A 20,269-nucleotide genomic window follows, 5' to 3' on the forward strand; every position below is an offset into this window, starting at 1 on the left:
AATTGAATTTCTTTCAGAGATTTGTTCAACACATCTGATTCTGACATTCTGTATGTTCTTCCATCTTCAAGAAATAGAATCAGCTTTTCTTTGACATTACTTTTATTATGAGCATCCAGTACCACTTGAACAGATATAACCTTATCAAGGTGTTTCTGTGTAACTTCTTCAAGAGGTTTGTCAGTCAATAAGAAATGATCTCTTATAAGTACTTCAACTCATGTCTTGATCGTGGCTTCTTCAGAACCTAATACAGCTATGTCTCTTGCTTCTCTGGCTTTCAATCCAACAGTCATGAAATCAGATAGCAACTGGCTTTTCTTAGGATCTGATGGATTAACATTCTTCCATAGGAGTTTTCTCTTATCAGTAACTGTCATTTTGTTCAAATCAACTTGAGCACTGTCAGAGGTTGATGTCTTGATGACTTAATCAAAATTTGTTGTTTCTTCTATAGCTTGTTGTTCTTCACTCTGAACAACTCGAGCTTTGTCAGAGGTTGTCTTAGATTCTTCAATTATCTTCCTTCTTTTCAGAGTTTCAACAGTTTCATCTTCAGCAGCTGTATCATCAAAAACTTTAACCATTTTGCACACTGGTTTCATCAAGATTTGAGGAATCTTCATCTCCTTTGGCTTTATTGGTTCATCAATCTTTCCTTTCCCTTTATCCTTGGGATCAATTTCAACTTGTGATCTTATCTCGGGCTTTGAAGCCTCAGAGCTTTCCTTGATCACAATGTCTTTTGTCTTAGGCCTTGGAGGTTTCTTTGCATTAGAAGCTTTAGACTTGAGATTTCTCTTCTCAGCTGCAAATCTAGCTTTTTCCTCCTTTAAAGCCTCTAAATCAATTCCATGATTATGCTTGAGAAAAAATCTTCTGGCAATTTCTTCATCAAGTGTGTGAATCTTGGGATCTTTATAATAGACTGTAGTCTCCCTTCCCTTGAGCTTCAGAGTTTGTAAAAACTTTTTTGAATCTTGACCATCACCTTGAATGAGAAGATCAGAACTTGATATCAGACTTTGATCATCAGAACTTACTTTCAGAGTTTGAGCATTTACAGCTTCAGAACTTGTCTTCTTCTATGTTGAAGATTTGTTAGAGTCAGAGTTTAGTTTCCTTGAAGAAACTTTGCTGCTTTGCCCTTGACCTTGACCCTTGCTTGGGTTTCCCTGGTCATCTTCCTTATCATCCTTCTTCTTCAGTACTTGACTAAATGAGCATTTGGACTTCATTACCTTCTCCCCCTTTTTGGCATCATCTGGTAGGAGTAAATATAGAAGAAGTTCTACTGAAGATTGAATTTCATTCAGTTGAGCTTGTTGAGAGGCTTGATTCTGCAGGACCTTAGTCAGTTGGGCATGTTGCTTTTCTTGAACCTTCTCAATAGCCACTACTTTCTCATGAATAGGTCTGATAAACCTGTTCTTGTCCAGCTTGATCATCAGGTCCAGCTTATCAGCATTTTCCTGTAGTTTATCAACCTTGGCATGAGTAATGGAGTGTTGACCTTGAAGGCTTTTAGTACTGAGAGCTGTGACTTTAAGTTGAGCTTTAAAGTCAGAATTTGTCATCAACTCATCTGCTTTAGCAATATGATCTGTCAGAACTTTGGAGCTTGGAATAAAATCAGATTCATTCCACTTCTTGGTCCATTCAACTCTTCTATGAGTTTCTTCCCATGGAACATGAGCATCTTGTTCAACAAACTTTTTAATCAATGCCTCCTTTCCAAGAACTTGAGCTGGTGTGTTAACTGGAGCTGACTCTCCAGAACTTGTAAGAAACTCTTCATCTTCCGACAACACAAGTGTGTGTGTGTGGCTATTGGAGATTCTGGTACAACATCATCTGTTTCAACATCTAGAATGAGAGTATTTGGAACTTCAGCATGTGGATAAACAGGTGGAGTTGTCACTTGTCCTTGTAGAGCTTCCAGAAATAAGACATATGGAATGATCAGCCTATGAAGGTGAATTTCAGGACTTAATCCTGAATCTTCAACTGGAACATTTTCTTTGATTGGAGAGACAGGAGGTGTGATCACTGTGGCTGGAATAGTTTCTTTAGAGTGAGGTGGAGGTGGCAAAGCTTCAATGACTATTGGTCATGTTGAGATCAGAGATTCATGATCCCCTTCCTCAGCTTCTTGAGCATCCTCAAATGGAGGTTGTGCCATATGCCTTCATGATCTCATTTTCTTTGATCTCCTGGATGGTGGAGAAACATGATCTGTATCAGAATTTGCAGATCTTTTCCTTTTCTGAATTTCAGACCCTTCAGTTTCTACTGTCACAGGTTCTGATGCATGAACCTGGACTTGCTGCTCTTCTTCATCAGACTCATCCCTTAGAATCATCCTTCTTCTCCTTGGTGGAGGTTTAGGAACAAATTTTGCTTTTGAAGGTTTGGGTCTTGATGTTGTAACAGATGGTTGTGGGTGAGATGACTGTGCAGGTTGAAAATAAATTCTGATGGTAAGATGTGGTTGAGGTTGAGAGGATTGAGCTGGTTGTGTATTGGTTGTAGGTGTTGATGGAGGTTGAGATGGTGCTACATTATGATATATGGTACTGTATATGAGAGGATCATAATTTACTAAGAACTGTTTGACTGATTGAGGAATTTGGAGGGGTCTTAGTACATTCTTCTTATTATCAGTAGATAATAAGTCAGTAAAAGCCCTTTTGTGTAACTTAAAGGGTTCAATTGTCTCACTAAAGTTTTGTGGTGAATCAGGACAACAAAAATTATAAATAAGTTGACAAAATCTAGAAAAATAGACTATATTTCTATCTTCTTTCATCCTATAACCAATAGACCCTAAAACAACACTTGCATAATCAAAATGTGTTTGATTCAAAAGGGCATACCCGATTTGCTGACTCATTATGGGTATAGCATCAAAGTTTGAGCACTTGTTGGCAAAAGCTTTTGTAATATAGTCAATGAAAAAACTCCACCCCCTCCTGATGTGGGGTCTCTTCAATTGTCCCAGCTTTACCAAAGACTTTTCATAGCCTAGATTTTCCATAATTTGTTGAAGAGCTGGCTCCTCAACTGATGAATTGAAGGTGCAATCTTCTGGCAAATATAGTGTTTGTCGAACAGTTGACAAGGTCACCACATGCTCATCCTCCCCTGTTAGAAAGATAATACTTGGGGACCCAGCTTTTCCACCATCATCATAAACACCAGACCGCCAAAACTTCAGAATATGCTTGCCTGAGAGAACCTGGGGTTGGGTCAGTGCATAGCCTATTTCACTTCGAGCAAGAAGGTCTTGGATGAAATGAAGTTCTGAATGAGCCTCGTCCTTAGAAAGAATAGCCATATATTTATTAGGAACAAACTTGGATCCATCATAGATTAGACCTTTGGGTGCCATTTCTGTAAAGAAATAAGTGAGAAAATGTGTGTTCACAAGGTGTTTGTTAAAATGCCTGTAAGAAAAAGCTTCAGAGAATATTAGAGAGTGAGAGAGAGAATAAGAGAGTTTAGAAAATAATAAAATAGTAGGTAAAAGATTGTAAAATCTTTTAAATCTCTATTTATACACTCCACATGACAACGGTTAATTTTGTGAAGCAGAACAGTCTTTTTACACCTGACAGCATGGAAACAGTTAAAAAGTAATGAGTGGGCACGGTAAACGTGCAGTAATTATTGCTCACATGCTGTTACCAAAACAAACACGCAACCCATAAACCAAATGATTATCACTGTTTTTATCTCACTTAATTATTTTCTGACAAAATATAACTGTTACAGTAAATACTAAAAATAAGCCAAGTAATTAAATAATGTCACGTAAGCATCAGAATTTCCATCAGGATTTACATCAGAACTTGACTATTATCAGAATTTAACGGTCATCAGAACATGGATTCTGTACTCAAAAAGTGAATGTATTTCTCTGTGATTCTTCACATAAATACTGACTGGTTTTTCAGAGTTTAGTCATCAGAACTTTCATCAGAACTTGTCCTTAGAATTTATGCAAATAATACTTAACTATTTGTCAAAAACAACTTAATCACCACAGTAATTTTCATCATTCATATGGAGTGAGAGCGTGTGCATGTGCAAATGATCAGATAATGATTAAAGTCTGATAAACTTCAGATATCTTAGAAATAAAGCATAACTAAGAAAAATGCTTAAAATCTGTCTTTAATTTTGAAGTCTACTATAGAATAAATTTATGCAAGAGTCCACCTCAACAGTTTGTGCTCATTTTATGCATCTTTTGACATTCTTTTTACAGTGGCTTCTCAGTGTAAATGAGTCACAACTGCTATCAGAATTTATGCTATTATCAGAGTATTTCTCCAGTAATTAGAATTTGACAAAGAAGAAGCAATAATCTAGTTTGTGACTTAGTAATAAGATACACAAAGTAAATTTGACTAAGATCAGAATCAGAGTTTGCTTGTGTTATGGATTTCCACATAAATAACTAATTCAAACATGGGATACATAGTGTGTTAAAGACTACTAAGTCAGCATCTAACAAATAATCCTCATTGGATTGAATAGTCACAAAACATTCAAAACACTATCAGAGTATATTAAATCACATCATATAACAATCAATATTTAATATATTACAATTTAAGCACATATTACATTGAGATAACACAATCTGTAAACACTGATCATAAAGTCTGATGCATGAGAACAAAAACTAAGCAGATTTTGAGAAAGAACCTGAAACCTTTCCAAGTTTATTTACCAGTCTTGTAAAAGTAGCTTCACATAGTGGTTTTGTGAAGATATCTGCTAGTTGTTAATCTATTGGAACAAAATGTAATTCCACTATACCTTCCATCACATGTTCCCTTATGAAATGGTACCTAATGCTGATATGCTTTGTCATTGAGTGTTGAACTGGATTACTTGTCATAGAAATATCACTTTGATTATCACAGAAAATAGGTATTTTAGAAAATTCTAACCCATAGTCCAGTAGCTCATTCTTCATCCAAAGAATCTGTGCACAACAGCTTCATGCAGCAATATATTCTGCTTTTGCAGTTGATGTGGAAATTGATTTTTGTTTCTTGCTAAACCAAGAAACCAATCTGCCTTCAAGACACTGACAGCTTCCACTAGTGCTTTTCCTCTCTATTTTGCATCCTGTGAAATCTGCATCTGAGTAACCTATTAGCTTAAAATCTGATTCCCTAGGATATCACAATCCTAGATCAGCTGTACCCTTGAGGTACTTGAAAATTCTTTTTACAACTATTAGATGAGGTTCTCTTGGATCATCCTGAAATCTTGCACAAAGACAGGTAGCATACATGATATCAGGTCTACTTGCAGTTAAATAGAGTAAGGAGCCAATCATACATCTGTAGTTAGTAATATCTACTGATGCTCCAGTATCTTTATCTAACTTGGTTTCAGTGGCCATGGGAGTTGATGCAGTTGAACAGTCTTGCATTCCAAATTTCTTGAGTAAATTTCTGGTGTACTTTGATTTATTTATGAAAGTACCTTCTTCATTTTGCCTGACTTGAAGTCCCAGAAAATAACTAAGTTCTCCCATCATACTCATTTAATATCTTGATTGCATTAGCTTTGCAAACCTTTCATAGAGTTTGGCATTTATAGAACCAAAGATGATATTATCAACATATATCTGTACCAAAAGTAAGTCCTTTCCATGGTTGAGGTAGAACAGTGTTTTATCAATTGTGCCCCTGTTAAATCCACTTTCCAGAAGGAATTGAGCTAAAGTCTCATAACATGCTCTTGGAGCTTGCTTAAGGCCATAAAGTGTTTTGTCTAGTCTATAGACATGATTAGGAAATTTTGGATCTACAAATCCTGGAGGTTGTTCAACATATACCTCTTCTTCCAATTCTCCATTGAGAAAAGCACTTTTCAAATCCATTTGAAAGACTTTAAACTTCTTGTGAGCAGCATAAGCCAAAAAGATTCTTATCACTTCCAATCTAGCAATTAGAGCAAATGTTTCATCATAGTTAATACCCTCCTGTTGAGAGTAACCTTTAGCAACCAGCCTTGCTTTATTTCTTGTAATTATGCCATCACTGTCAGTTTTGTTTGTGAACACCCATTTTGTGCCAACAATGGATCTGTTCTTTGGTCTCGGCACTAGGGTCCAGACTTTATTTCTTTCAAATTCAATTAACTCTTCCTGCATTGCTTGCACCCAATCAGCATCTTGAAGAGCTTCTTCCACTTTCTTTGGTTCAGTCTGAGATAGAAAGGAATGATAGAGACATTCATTTGATGTTGCAGTTCTAGTTCTGACACCTGCTTTAGGATCTCCAATTATTAAGTCAGGTGTATGTGATTTGGTCCACTTCCTTGCAGATGGAAGTTGAACTCTAGAACTGGATCCTCCCCCATGATCCATGTTGTCTCTATCAGCATTTTCTGATGCCCCCTTGAAGTTATGCTCTCTGAAATTTCCGAATTTGAGTTGGATCCTTCAGGAATTGAAGAATCAGAGTTTTCATAATTATCAGAATTTGGCTCATCAGAACTTGATGAATCAGAACTTGAAGAACCATGTCACACCCCCAACTTAAACAGCAAAATAAATATAGCTATTACAACATTTTAAGGGAAGAATACACAACCAACTCCAAGATCTTACAGTTTAGGGTTTGGAACAGCCCAACTCTACCAACTATTACATCTGATTACAACTACTGAGTCCTCACACAAACTATTATTACTTATTCTACCTGAGCTCGAACATAAGCATCAGCATCACAGGTCTTACGGGCAGTCTGCTTGAATCTAACCATAGCTGCTAGCTGTAATATCAGGTTAAAGCAAGAAGTGAGCCAAATGCTCAACAAGTGCTAATAGTACGATACAAACATAAATTGAGATATACCTTTAAGAATGATAATGGAAAGACATAACCAATGATAACGAGAGATAAAACTTATATGAGATGGCATCATTTTGCTTGTATCAAAATAATTTTAAAATCATGTCTTAATTAAAATCATTTTATGACGCTACGGATTACAGCCGGTGATCAGCCGCGAAGTAATCCCGAACCTCGCTGGGTTCTAAAACATTAACGGGAATCCCTAGGCAACTTTTAAGCCTAATATAAGTGTGGAAAGGACTCGCGTCTCAGTCCAGATCCACTATTCAAGGAAAACATTTATCCCCCTTTGGGACTGAAAACCCATATTTTATTTATTTCAAAAACTGATGCCGAATTATAACAAAATCTCTTTTAACAGTAAACATTTTTATTAAGGGATTATAGATCAACTCGAAACACGGGAAATATGGTACTAAATCTCAGGGCCATGATTCACAAAACTTTACTCTATTAGGGTAACCAAAAAGGTTTTCATATGTCAGAAGTTGGACAGGAAAATTTGGTGGGACTAATGGATAATATGAAGGGGTATTGCCAAACTGGGCTTAAAGCAATGGTTTCTCGTCAAGGTTCAAGTGTTGGATCATCAAGGAGGTAAGCTTCATGAATACTAAGGGTGTTAAGGTATGAAGAAATGATTTTTAGCTCAGGATATATCAGAATTGTCAAGCTTTAGAATAAGAAAGAGGGGTATCAATCAATGAGGAATCACTTTGATAAGTATCTGACTTTCAGGGTTCAAGGTAAGGTTCTATAGGGGTTCAAGTATCAGGATGAGATATCAATACTTAGGAATCATCAGCATGTTAATCAAGAGGATCAATCAAGTAATATAATAACTCTTCATTTTATCATGGCATTTAACTATCATGAAAAGACTTTTGAACTACTTGCAATACATACTCGAGGGTTCATGGCATTTCTATATAATTCAAAGATAAACGAAAGATACACTTGATTTAAACATATCAAAATGACTCAGGATAATGGCATCAATAAATATGAACTGTTTATAGTAAATACGAAGGTCAAGTTGAATCACTTGCCTTGAGAAAGGCTGATCTGGTCTGAATGGTAGGAGCAACAACTGGAGCTTCACTCGACCTTTATGGCAAGTTTTCCCTCGTCTCGAGATCCTACATAAATAATAATCCTCATTATAATATATTCTTACCATCTTAACCTGTTTATAACCCGAAATTAAACACAGATGGCACTTAGGCCTATATGCACTTAATTTTATATTCACCTTTAAATTACAAAAGTACACACATAGCCACATATTCTCATATCATATATTAATACCAAATAACACCATATACACCATAATGCGACACTAGGCTTGGATGATCTCGACTCACAACTTAAATCATTTGGTCGCTAAACTAGACAAGGTCTTCTAATTTTAGCTTCCTAACTCGATGTGCCTTTCCTAAATTATCCAAAACCTATTGACCCTCACTTGTGCCTTTTGCTCTACAGACCTTATACTATCTTATAACTATGGTGGTCGACCTAATACTCACTTCTAAGTATTCTAAAACTATGTGATAAGTGAAAGTGCTCACTGGTGCAAATTTCAGAATGACAACTATAGTTTCTTGAGTGCATTAGACACTCTTAAACTACAATTTTTCCTTCAAAACTTTTACACAAGACTCTCCTGACCTAAGGTCATCTCACAAACTTGATGTGGCTCAAGGGCCTGGCTTGGGCCTTCTTGGGCCTAAGCTAAAAGTCCAAGGTTCCCCTATTTTTCTGGGCAAAAAACGCCCCGACTTGAATTAACTTGTGACACATGGTTCTAAACCATATCTTATGAACTATGGTTGGAAAAACTTCTCTGACACTCTCTCAAACTAAGGCCCAATAGGGCCTAATGAGGGCCTACCATTGACATGGTCAAATCTTCCTATTTCTAAGTTACAACAAAACTGTCCTCTGCTGGACAGATTTTGTTATTCTACTTGTGCACCTAACCAAATGGCATGCAAACCTCCAACCAACTCCTAAAACCTTTTATATACTCCCAATACTAACTTCTGGTAGCTTGGGCCTCAAAGTTCACATCAATGACATGGTCAAAACTCATTCTAAACCTCAGGATACTAAACTGATTTTCTGCAGAAACTATAACTCTCATTTTCCCAGGTTTTTGACTTGACAAACTCAACTAACAACAACTCAATACTTAAACCAAGACTTATACATGGTAATCTACTGAACTAACTCCCTTATTCTCAAAATAACCTTGGTTGAGATCATCCTTACCTAAGGTACAATTATGGAAAAACAAAAGAAACTACACTTCACAAATCACAAATCTTCATGCTTTTGAAACAACAAGATATGCATTTTTATAAAAGATAACCACGAATTTTTACCATGCAACAAGAAGCATAAATCAATATTAACACATTATTCCTACTGAAATTAAGGCTTTCTAACAAAATCTTTCCAAATGATCAAAATCTTACAACATTCTAGGAGAAATCCACATGCATGCATGTCCTCGGGTTTTGCAAACCAAAACAACACATTTTCTACTTATATTCTATCATAAAATTGACATAAAAACCTAGCATAAGATATAACTAGATGATCACTTAGCATGCAAAGAGTTTTATCCAATTTTCACCATAAAATTCAAGTTATTATCACAAAAACATGCAAAAATTGAGTTAAGCAACAAGAATAGTCTTAATGACCATTCATTCGGCTCCCATATGGTCATGGCCGAATGAAATGAATGGGAATGGCCATTTAATCATCAAGAGTTTCACTCTCAAGACTTGGCACTTATCCAATCCTTGTAGTCCTCTCAAAAACAACCCTAAACTCAAAAGAATCAAGGTTGTACTTTGAGTTCCAACTAGAACCTTAACATGCAACTTCAAAACTTAAATTTTCTATTCAAAACTCTTTGAAATATGAGTGATCATGGTATGGGAAGTAACATTTACTTGTGTAAAGAGTGGAAGCTTGGTTGAGGATTGAAGAAAAAAAAATGGGGAGGGGTTTTCAGCTTTTAGCCGAGAGTGAGAGGGGAGAGCCGAGAGGAGGGGAAAAAGAAGGAGGGAGGTGTGGAATGGTGGAGTGAAAAATTAAGTGGTAATCATATTTGTTTGGTTTTTATGCTTTTGATTTGACCCCAAGTGAGTGGATCTAAGAAATGACATAAGTATCCTTCTAGCTAAAGTTAGGTAGATTTGCATGCAAGGACAAAGTGGTAACTTGGTTAGTAAAATGAAAGTGAGTGGGGTTGGAAATGTCTTCCTTGCCCCTTAGTTAAATGGAAGAGTATTTGCATGCAAGGATAGCTATGTAATTTGCTAATTATAATAAATAAAATTTGTAAAGATTTATTTTTATAAAATAAAATACAAGTTCAAAAATTATAAAATTTATACCATAAAATAACTTGGATTTTTAGAGACTTTTTAAAATCATTTTTAAAATTTGTGAACAAATCCCTTTTAAAAGAAAATTTTTCCAAGGCTTAGAATATTCCTTATAAATCAAAAATAAAGAATTTAAATAAATTCTTGCTTTAAAAAAATCATATACTACATAAAGCAAATTTATAATGCAGAAATTTTCACTCACACAAGCGTACAATCATTGAATATATTTCATTCGGCTTTAATATTATACCAAATCCACAAATAATATTACACGAAAATACCGGTTGTAACAAACCAGTGACAGGTTCCGATGCTTCTTGAGAGTCTTGAGATGTGGTAGGATCATTAACTTGCTCCCCGTGAACAGGTGCATTTTCCTTTGGAGTAATTACCACATTTTCAATGACATCAGAGTTTAACCAGTCAGAACTTACAGGATCAGGATTTAGGTCATCATAATTTACAAAATCAGAATTTAAATCTTCATTTTTAAATCTCAGCTGATCATGATCATTGAAATCTTCAAGTCCAGTATTCGTTTTATCATCAAACGATACATTGATAGCTTCCATGACAACCCTTGTTCTTAAATTGTAGACTCTGAAGGCTTTTGTGGAAAGTGGATATCCAACAAAAATTTCTTCATCAGCTTTTAAAAAAATTTTGACAGCTGTTCCGGATGAGTCTTAAGAACAAAACACTTGCATCCAAATACATGAAAGTATTTCATATTTGGATTCTTTTTCTTCACCATCTCATATGGTGTTTTTCCATGCTTGTTTATTAGTGTAACATTCTGTGTAAAACAAGCAGTCTGCACAGCTTCAGCCCAAAAGTAGGTTGGAAGCTTTGCTTTATCAAGCATAGTTCATGCAGCTTCAATGAGATTCTTGTTCTTTCTTTCTACAACTCCATTCTGCTGTAGAGTTCCGGGTGCAGAAAATTCCTGCTTTATTCCATGCTCTTTGCAGAACTCTTCCATGATTGAATTCTTGAACTCAGTGCCATTATCACTTCTTATGATTTTAACAGAATCTTTAACCAACTTATCCTGCTGTCTGACATGATCAGTTAGAGTAGATGCAATTTCATTTTTCTTGTGCAAGAAATACAACCAAGTGTATCTTGTGAACTCATCCACTATAACCATAGCATATTTCTTCTTTGCAATAGACATCACATTGACTGGACCAAATAGAGCAACATGCAGTAAGTGATAAGGCTCAAGAATTGAGGATTCAGTTTTGCTCTTAAATGAAGATTTTCTTTCTTTTTCCTTTTGACATGAATCATAAAGGCCATCAGGAGCAAATACTGATTTTGGCAGTCCTCTCACAAGATCTTTCTTTACTAGCTCATTTATGTTGTTAAAATTTAAATGAGAGGGTCTCTTGTACCAATTCCAGCTTTCTTCGACTGATGCTCTGCTTAACAGATAGATTGCAGAACCATCAGAGTTTGTTGAAAGTCTGGCTTCATATATGTTACCATGTTTGTAACCTTTCAGAACCATTTTTCCTGTAGAATTACTTACAACTTCACAGTGTTCTTTAAAGAAATCTACATGATAACCTCTGTCACAGATTTGACTCACACATAGCAGATTGTGTTTAAGTCCTGAGACAAGAGCTACTGATTCAATTATGACATTCCCAAGATTGATATTGCCATATCCCAGAGTTTTTCCCATGTTGCCATCTCCATAAGAAACTCCTGGGCCAGCTTTCTCCATAAAGTCTAATAGCAGGGCTTTATTTCCAGTCATATGTCCTGAACATCCACTGTCCAGAACTAGGATGTTTTTCCTGTTGCCCTGCAATCACAAAGACCACTATTGGTTAGTTTTAAGGACCCAGACTTGCTTGGATCCTTTGGCCTTTTTAAGTTTGTTAGCATTTGTAGCGGATTTAATTTCGGATTTTATGCTAACTTGCTTTTTATCAGACTTTATATCAGACTTTGCAACACAATTAACACTAGAAGGAATTACATTAACTTTCTTCAAAGAAGGTTTTATTTGATAATAATCATAGTACAAACTATGATATTCCTTACAAGTATAAATAGAAAGCCATAAACTACCACAATGAAAACAAGGATTTTATGGTTTAAACCTAATAGACTGACTCTTAACTCCTGATTTAGGAGGTAAAAAGTTTATATCTTTATTTTTCCTGCAAAAAGAAGGAAGATGGTTAGAGTTTCCACAGTTATAGCATTTCTTTCTAGGAGCATTAGGAACAGGCATATAATTATTGCTTTTATTCACACCTTCCTTTCCATTCTTATTTTTCCTAGCTTCTTTTACCTTGTTCACATTTTTAATCTCTTTCAGCTTATGCTTAAGCCGCTTCTTTGTCATTAAACCTATGTTTACTTCAGCTGGTTTATCCTATTTCAATTTGTCAGAAGTTGACTTTTCTTTGACTTCTGTTTTAGAATCATTCATCTTTTCAGATTTTGACACATCAGTTTTTTCTACAAATTTAATAGGATTAACTTTAGGATTTTCAGCTTTCTTGGTAAAGTTTAGTTTAGATGACACGGTTTCCTTTTCTTCTTTATCATTTAGATAACCTAGTTCTTCTTTCCAATTTCCATTTTCTAAGATTTTCTGAGTTGTTCTTCCAGAGTTAGTCCAAGTTTTGATTATCTCCTTTTCCTTTTCAAGTTATGATTTAAGAGATTTATTCAATTTTAGCACTTCATCTCTAACATACAAAGCCTCATCTCTTTCTTTCTGAGTTGATGAAGTATAACTAACTCTTTTTCTAAATAGTCATTTCTGTTTCTAAGAGCAAGACTTTCAGATGTTAATCTTTCATTTGTTAAAGTCTGATCTCTAAAACTAATGAACATGGTTTTCAGATATAATCTTAGCTCAGAAATATCATTAGTATGAAAAGCAAGAGTTGATTGAGGTACCTTTAATTCAGCAGCATCAGAACTGCTATCAACATTTGCCATCAAGGCATAGTTCACCTCATCTTCAGAATCTGAAGTGTCTGCCCAGTTTTTCTTCTTTGTGATAAGTGCCTGGACTTTATCACTTTTTCCTTTCTTGCAGTCAGGAGAGATGTGGCCTCTTTCACCACAATTGTAATACTTGACATTTGAGTTGTCTCCCCGGTCACACATTCCTCCTTTGCCATCAGACTTTCTGAACCCTTTCTTTTCATAACTTCCACCTTTCCTGGAAAACTTCTTGCCCTTTCTGAATTTCTTGTAGGCTATCTTTGTGATACCCTTCATCATAAGAGCACACAGTTGTATCATCTATGCATCAACATCAACTTCAGATAAATTTTAAGATTCTGAATCATCATCATCAAAATATGATGACTCTGAATCAGACTATATGATGAGAGCCTTTCTTTTGCCCCTCTTTGAGACAATCACTTTAGGATATTCCTCCTCAGCTTTAAGAGCAACTGTCTTTGACTTTCTTCCATGCATTTTGCTCCTTTGATCCATCTCAAGTTCATGAGTCTTGAGCATACCATAAATTTCATCAAGAGTAGTTTCAATGAGGTCATAGTTATCTCTTATAGTAGTAGACTTCAAATCCCAATTTTCAGGAAGAGCTAAAAGGAATTTTAGATTTGAATCTTCAAGATCATATTCCTTGTCCACCAGTGACAGATCATTCAAGAGTTTGGCAAACCTGTCATATAAATCAGTTAATGACTCATCAGCTTTTGAGTCAAAGTACTCATAATCTTGTGTGAGTATAGTCTTCCTGTTCTTTTTGATTGCATCCAATTACCCTGTTTGACATGAAATTGTCAATTGCACTATGCAGCAGATGCCTTACCCTTGCATCTTTGGCAATAGATGAGATGTCTTCAGTTGTGTACTCACTTTTCTCCTTTGGTATCATCTTTGCAGGATGATCAGCAACTGCAACAGAAAGCTTGGTAGGCTTATATGGTCCATCATTAATTTTATCAAGGTATTCTGGATCTGTGGCTTCCAGAAACATAGCCATCTTTACCTTCCATATAGGATACTCAGATGCTCTCAGTATGGGAACCCTAATGGTTTCATATCGAATACGGGTTTGATCGTTTTGAGTATCTTGAGTTTTGGTGGGCTTCGTAGGAGTTTGTGTTTCTTCAGACATGATTGTAGACTGGATCTTACTGTTTGTAAATCAACAAAGAGGCTCTGATACCACTTATTAGGTCACACAACACTATAGAAGGGGGTTGAATATAGTGTTTATACAATCAAATCTATTTCGAACACAAGTATGTAACAGTAATCAAGTATATTCAATATAATAAACTCTGTTACAATAGAACAGTTGTTCTCTCTCAGTGATGAACAATATCAATAAGAGCTGCTAGGTTACAATGTATATTCTTTCTCGTTAATGATAACACATATAATGTAAACCCTAAGCTGTGTTTATATAGTACGCAGTTACAAGATATCTTCTAATTGATATGGAATATAATTTTGTCTCCTAAATTATATCAATCAGATATTATCTTCTATAAGTCTTCTAGTCTTCTAACTCTCCATGCATATCTTCTATTGTTTTAGTCACGATCCTTTCCTGTAAATCAGCTGTTTTCCTTATCTGAAGCATCCGCACTTAAGTCCTGATATAAATCCTGACAGCCTTAAGTTCTGATATAAGTTCTGACTTCAGTAAGTTCCGATTTCCAGTAAGTCCTGATATTAAGTTCTGAAACTAAACACAACAGATTAGACATGACATCTCAAATATATCTAACAAAGTACAAAAATATAAAAGGACTTAAAAGAAAGTTATTGGTGACCAAATATGAAAAAGGAAGATTGCGAAATGGATAAGTAAATGTTATACATGCCAGAAAGTAAAAGCGGAACATTAGCGACCGAGTGGATTGCTTCAACCACTAGACTTACCTGAACGGAAATGGGAGCTTATCGCGATGAATTTCGTGGTAAGATTACCAAAAGCTAAGTCTTATCATGATACAATATGGGTAATAATTGATCGATTGACAAGGTCAGCGCGTTTCTTACATATCAGTGAAAGATTCTCATTGGAAAATTTTAGTTAAGATGTATGTGGATGAAATTGTGATGCGTCACGGAGTTTCAGTGTCTATCGTATCCGGTAGAGGTCCGAAATTTAACTCGAGATCTTGGCCACAATTTCGTGATCATTTGGAAGCTAAATTGAAAAATGAGTACGGCATATCATCCGCAGAACATCGGACAAAGCGAAAGGACTATTCAAACAATCGAAGATCCCCTACCTACTGGGACAAAGTTGGCGAACGCAAATTATTAGCCCGTAGTTGATACAACAGACAGAAGAGAAAATGGATGTCATTCGCAAAAGGCTGATTGCTGCTCAAGATCGATAAAAAAAGATGCAGATTAAAATAAGAAAGGATGTGATGTTCGAATCCACAATCAAAGTATTGTTAAAGATCCCTTCATGGAAAGGTCTATCTAGATTCGGGAAGAACGGCATGCTGAATCCTAAATATACTGGACCATTCGAAGTGCTAAGGCAAATTGGAAAAGTAGCATATAAGTTAGCGTTACCTCCGCAGATGCAACATCTTCATAACGTGTTTCACGTTTCTCTTCTAAAGAAGTATAATGCTGATGCTAGTCATGTGATTGAGCTAGGACCTGTGCAAATTCAATGAGATCTATCATATGTGGAGCATCCAGTATAAATTCTAGATCGTAAAGAAAAAGCGCTTAAAAATAAAGTGGTGCCTCTATTAGAGTTTTTTGGAGAAATCCCAGGATAGAAGAGTCAGCTTGGAAATTAAAAAGTGAATTGCAGGAGAAATATCCCCATTCTATTTGTTTAGATTAGATTCTGAGGACAAAATCCTTTTAAGGGGGGTAGAATGTAACGACTGGGAATTTTGGTGAATTAATTATGCGAGTAAAGTGTAATTATGTGAAGTATGTCTTATTATATGAGAATGAAAATATTTAAATAAATATTATATTCCAGTTTGACGTGTCAGCTAGTATAAAGAAAATGATTGTGAAGCATAGATGAAAATGCTCAGTATCGGGCCGTTAGTCAGGACGCGACCCGTTACGCGAAGAATGAATATTAGTAAAAAGGAAAATTTTATGATTAAGTATATTTCATTACGATACGTGATATGTGAATCTATGTTGTTAACTATTAAGGTACATGATTATGTGATTATATGCTTGTATGGTATTATTTGGAATTTTAGAAAATAAGAAGTGCATTAATTGCTATTTATATAGGTTATAAATGCATTTTTATTCTTTAAGAAAAATAGTTTTTTAAATTATTTTTATTATAAATTTAGAATTTGATTTTATTAAATTCCTAAAATTCTAAGCTATTTTATGATGTTACTCTTATAATTTATAGATTTATGGTTTTATTTATAAAATGTATTCTTTGTAATTAATTAGATTAATAATTATGTGATTACCAAGTTGCCCTTGCATGCATGTAAAGTCCTAAGTGTAATCAAGTTATATTTTGTTTGATTTGGAAAGAAGATGGGTTAAATGATTAGATCATGGGTTTAATTAAGTTGGATTTGTGATTTAGAGTATTCCATGCTGAGTTGATTGATTGCATGTCGATTCTACAAGTTGTTTTGTTGTTAATTGGGTTATTGTTTAATTTGGAAATAGAATTTGGTTTATATTGCATATATGAGTAGGTAAGTATGAATAAGTTATGTTTTGATTATTAAAAGCATGGATTTCATTCGGTTTTCAAAGGAATATATGATTGGATTTATGTATGTTAAGATTTTGTTAAAAAATAATGTTTTGGTTCAGTTTTTGATTTAAAAGAAATGATTTTAAGAAGTGTTCTTGTTTGGAATGGATTAAAATAGGTTTAAATTTTAATTGTAACCTTTCATGTCGATATTTGATAAATTGTTTGTGTTTTATTGAAAAAGCCAAATGGTATATGGTATTAAAAAGGGTTGATTCAAGTTGTTTGATCAATTTGATTTTAGAGCCTAATTATATGGTTTGTGTAAGATTGATTTGGGTTTAAAAGATTGGTTAGTTGCATGTCAAGTTAAGTGGTTGCATGTTGATTTCTTGGATTGGTACCATTTGTTTTGGTTCGAATTTATAGTTACAAATGAAGGAATAGTTGTTTGGTTGTCGAGTTATTTAGATCGTGATTGTTTCGTTAAGATATAGATTTAAGTATACAAGTATATACCCACTGTATGTTATATGAGTACTCTATGATTATGCTTGAATATACGAGTTAAGTATATAAGTATATAAGTATATACTACTAAGTGCTATATGAAAATTCTGTGATTATACTCATGTATATAAGTTAAGCTTTAATGCGAGTTGGGATAATCGTTAGACATTCAGGGAACGTCGACTGCAAATAAGTATCTAATTAGGGATTATGTTTTGTATTGTAGATTCAGATAAAGGAGGCATTCAGGCTAGAAAAGGGAAAGGAAACTTAGGTGGCAGTAGTTCGGCTTCAGTGGTTCAGTTTCTATTTCAGTAAAGCAGGAAAGAGATTTAGGGAAAGTAACTCTGCCTTGTCTTATGAATTGATATTGCTAATGTCATGATAAAGTAGTGATTTTTTTTATACTTGTGATAAACCTGTTATTGATTTTTGAGAAACCCTAATATTGATTCTTGTGATAACTTGTAATTGAATCTTGTTCGACCGTTTACAACCACTTGATTAATTCATACCCGATTACATTGCCTATTTCCTTTGTCACCTTATGATCTCGTAAACCCTAAGAGAACCTTTGTGAATTCCCTTGCGAAATGTCTTGAGTAACCTGAATTCCTCATTAACTTGAATACCTTTACGTTGTTGCTTAATTCTCTTGAATACCTTTGCCTTGATGATTAATTCTCTTGAATACCTCGAACTTGATTTCTAGTATTGCTTCAATAATTCCCTATATTGACCATTACTTATAATTCGAATTCCTTGAACTAAATTTATTTGATAACTATCCTTTATTTCCATATTTAAACTTTGTAACTGGATGTACGCCATGTACTACACTTAATATCAGACACCCCTACTTTTGTTGATTATCGTTATAACTCTTTTTCAATACTTCTTCCCTAGTTGTTGAATCATTGATATTCATCCTTGATGACCCCTCTAGTATGAGGATAGTTCTTCTTTTGATAAGAATCTCGTAATCCTAATCCTTTGATTGTTGATCATAGTCTTATTTTTTGGAATCCCTTAAAGATTGATATGATTCTTTCATGCCTTAAGAACTTTTGAAATGTTATTCTTTCTGGCATCTAATTCTTATAAAAATACAAAGTTTTTAAAAGTTGAATTGCCAAAGGGGCAAAATGTTTTCTTAACTTAGTGGATTAGACCTAGACGCAAGTCCTTTTCACACTTATTGATAGGCTCACATATAGCCTAGGGATCCCATTATATTTGAGAACCCAGCGCGGTTCGGGATTACTTCGTGGCTGATCACCGGATGTAATCCGTAGCGTCATAAAATGATTTTGAGCAATGATTTGGTTAAAAAGTTTTGATTTGAATAATGATGCCATGATACATATATCTTGTTCCATGATATTATTATGCTTTTCTAATATGATTTCTGCTATTGATTGTAATGAATGTCGGCTTTCACCCTATCTTGATCCTTGATTCTTGAAAGCCCCAAACGTTTCTTCATAACCTTTGTATAGCCAAAAATAGAAATCTGCCACCTAGAGATTTATAAGTAGAATGCCTCAGATTTTGCTATTGTTATTGTTATTGCTTTATAGAACTGCTATGTAGTTACTTGCTGAGCTTTTGTGCTCATTTATATTCGCTTTGCTCTAACCATGGCAGTTAAGAAAGAAGATGGCCAGACTTAGGCGTTCAGCTCGCTTGAGCATTCCTGAAAATCCCTACCGTGTCATAGGTTTCCAGATGCCAGAGCAGGTAGCAGTGAGTGTGAGCATGCGTAGTAGATGGAAGGATTCTTTAAGTTGGTTCAGATACAATGGGTTAATAGTCAGTTCCATTTAGGAATCGAATGAAATTGAATTCATTAATATTTTGGGTTGTAATATATTTATTTTGGTTGGTAGTTGTAATCTTGTCTCAAACTTAATCCTCTGTAGATCCTATTGGTAGTTAATCAGAGTTTAATATATCTATTGATGTTATTAGTTTAATGATGTGTGAGTCCTCATTTCCTAACCCCGAGATTGAGGTCGTCACATGTGAAGTGGTGGAGAAGTTTCTGTATAAGTGTGTGTATTTATAGGTAGAGAGATGAGAATTAGATATGGAATAGAAGTGGGAATTGATTATAGGAATCGTGGGAATAATGAGTTTGATTTGGAGACGGAAATTTGGGATGTGGAAGAGTAAAATTCAGTTTGGAATTGATTTTGTGAGAAAAATCTTGTTTTTTACTCTTCAAACTGCTGCTTTTTTTTTCTGAGTCGGGACCCCATCGCGGCCGCACGCTTGGACAGCGCAGGCGCGCTCACCTTCTGCCAAATCGGCACGGGCGCGCGTTAGATCAGCGCGGGCGCACTTACCTTATAGAAAAACAGCGCGGGCGCACGCTAGATCAGCGCAGGCGTGCTTGGCTACTGAAGTTGGCCCTGATTTTTTTTTTCTAATATTTTGGTGTTTTTCTCCTTTATTCTTGCTTCCTCTACCTACTAATGTACAACAAACTTGGGTTGCCTCCCTAGAAGCGCTTCTTTTACGTCGCTAGCTCGACGTAGAACCTTGAGCTCAAATGGACAATAGAATGACACGAACCACCTCACGGGTTGCCATGTCACAATAGTAATGCTTCAATCTCTAACCATTTACCTTGAATGCTTGATCACTTTTAAAAATTTCCACCGGCCCATGCGGAAATACAGTTTTGATTATGAAGGGTCCTGACCACCTTGACTTCAACTTTCCAGGAAAAAGACGGAGATGAGAGTTAAACAAAAGAACTTGTTACCCCGGCATAAATGATTTGAGCAC

This window comes from Apium graveolens, chromosome 4 (assembly GCF_009905375.1).
Source record: "Apium graveolens cultivar Ventura chromosome 4, ASM990537v1, whole genome shotgun sequence".
NCBI lineage: Eukaryota > Viridiplantae > Streptophyta > Magnoliopsida > Apiales > Apiaceae > Apium > Apium graveolens.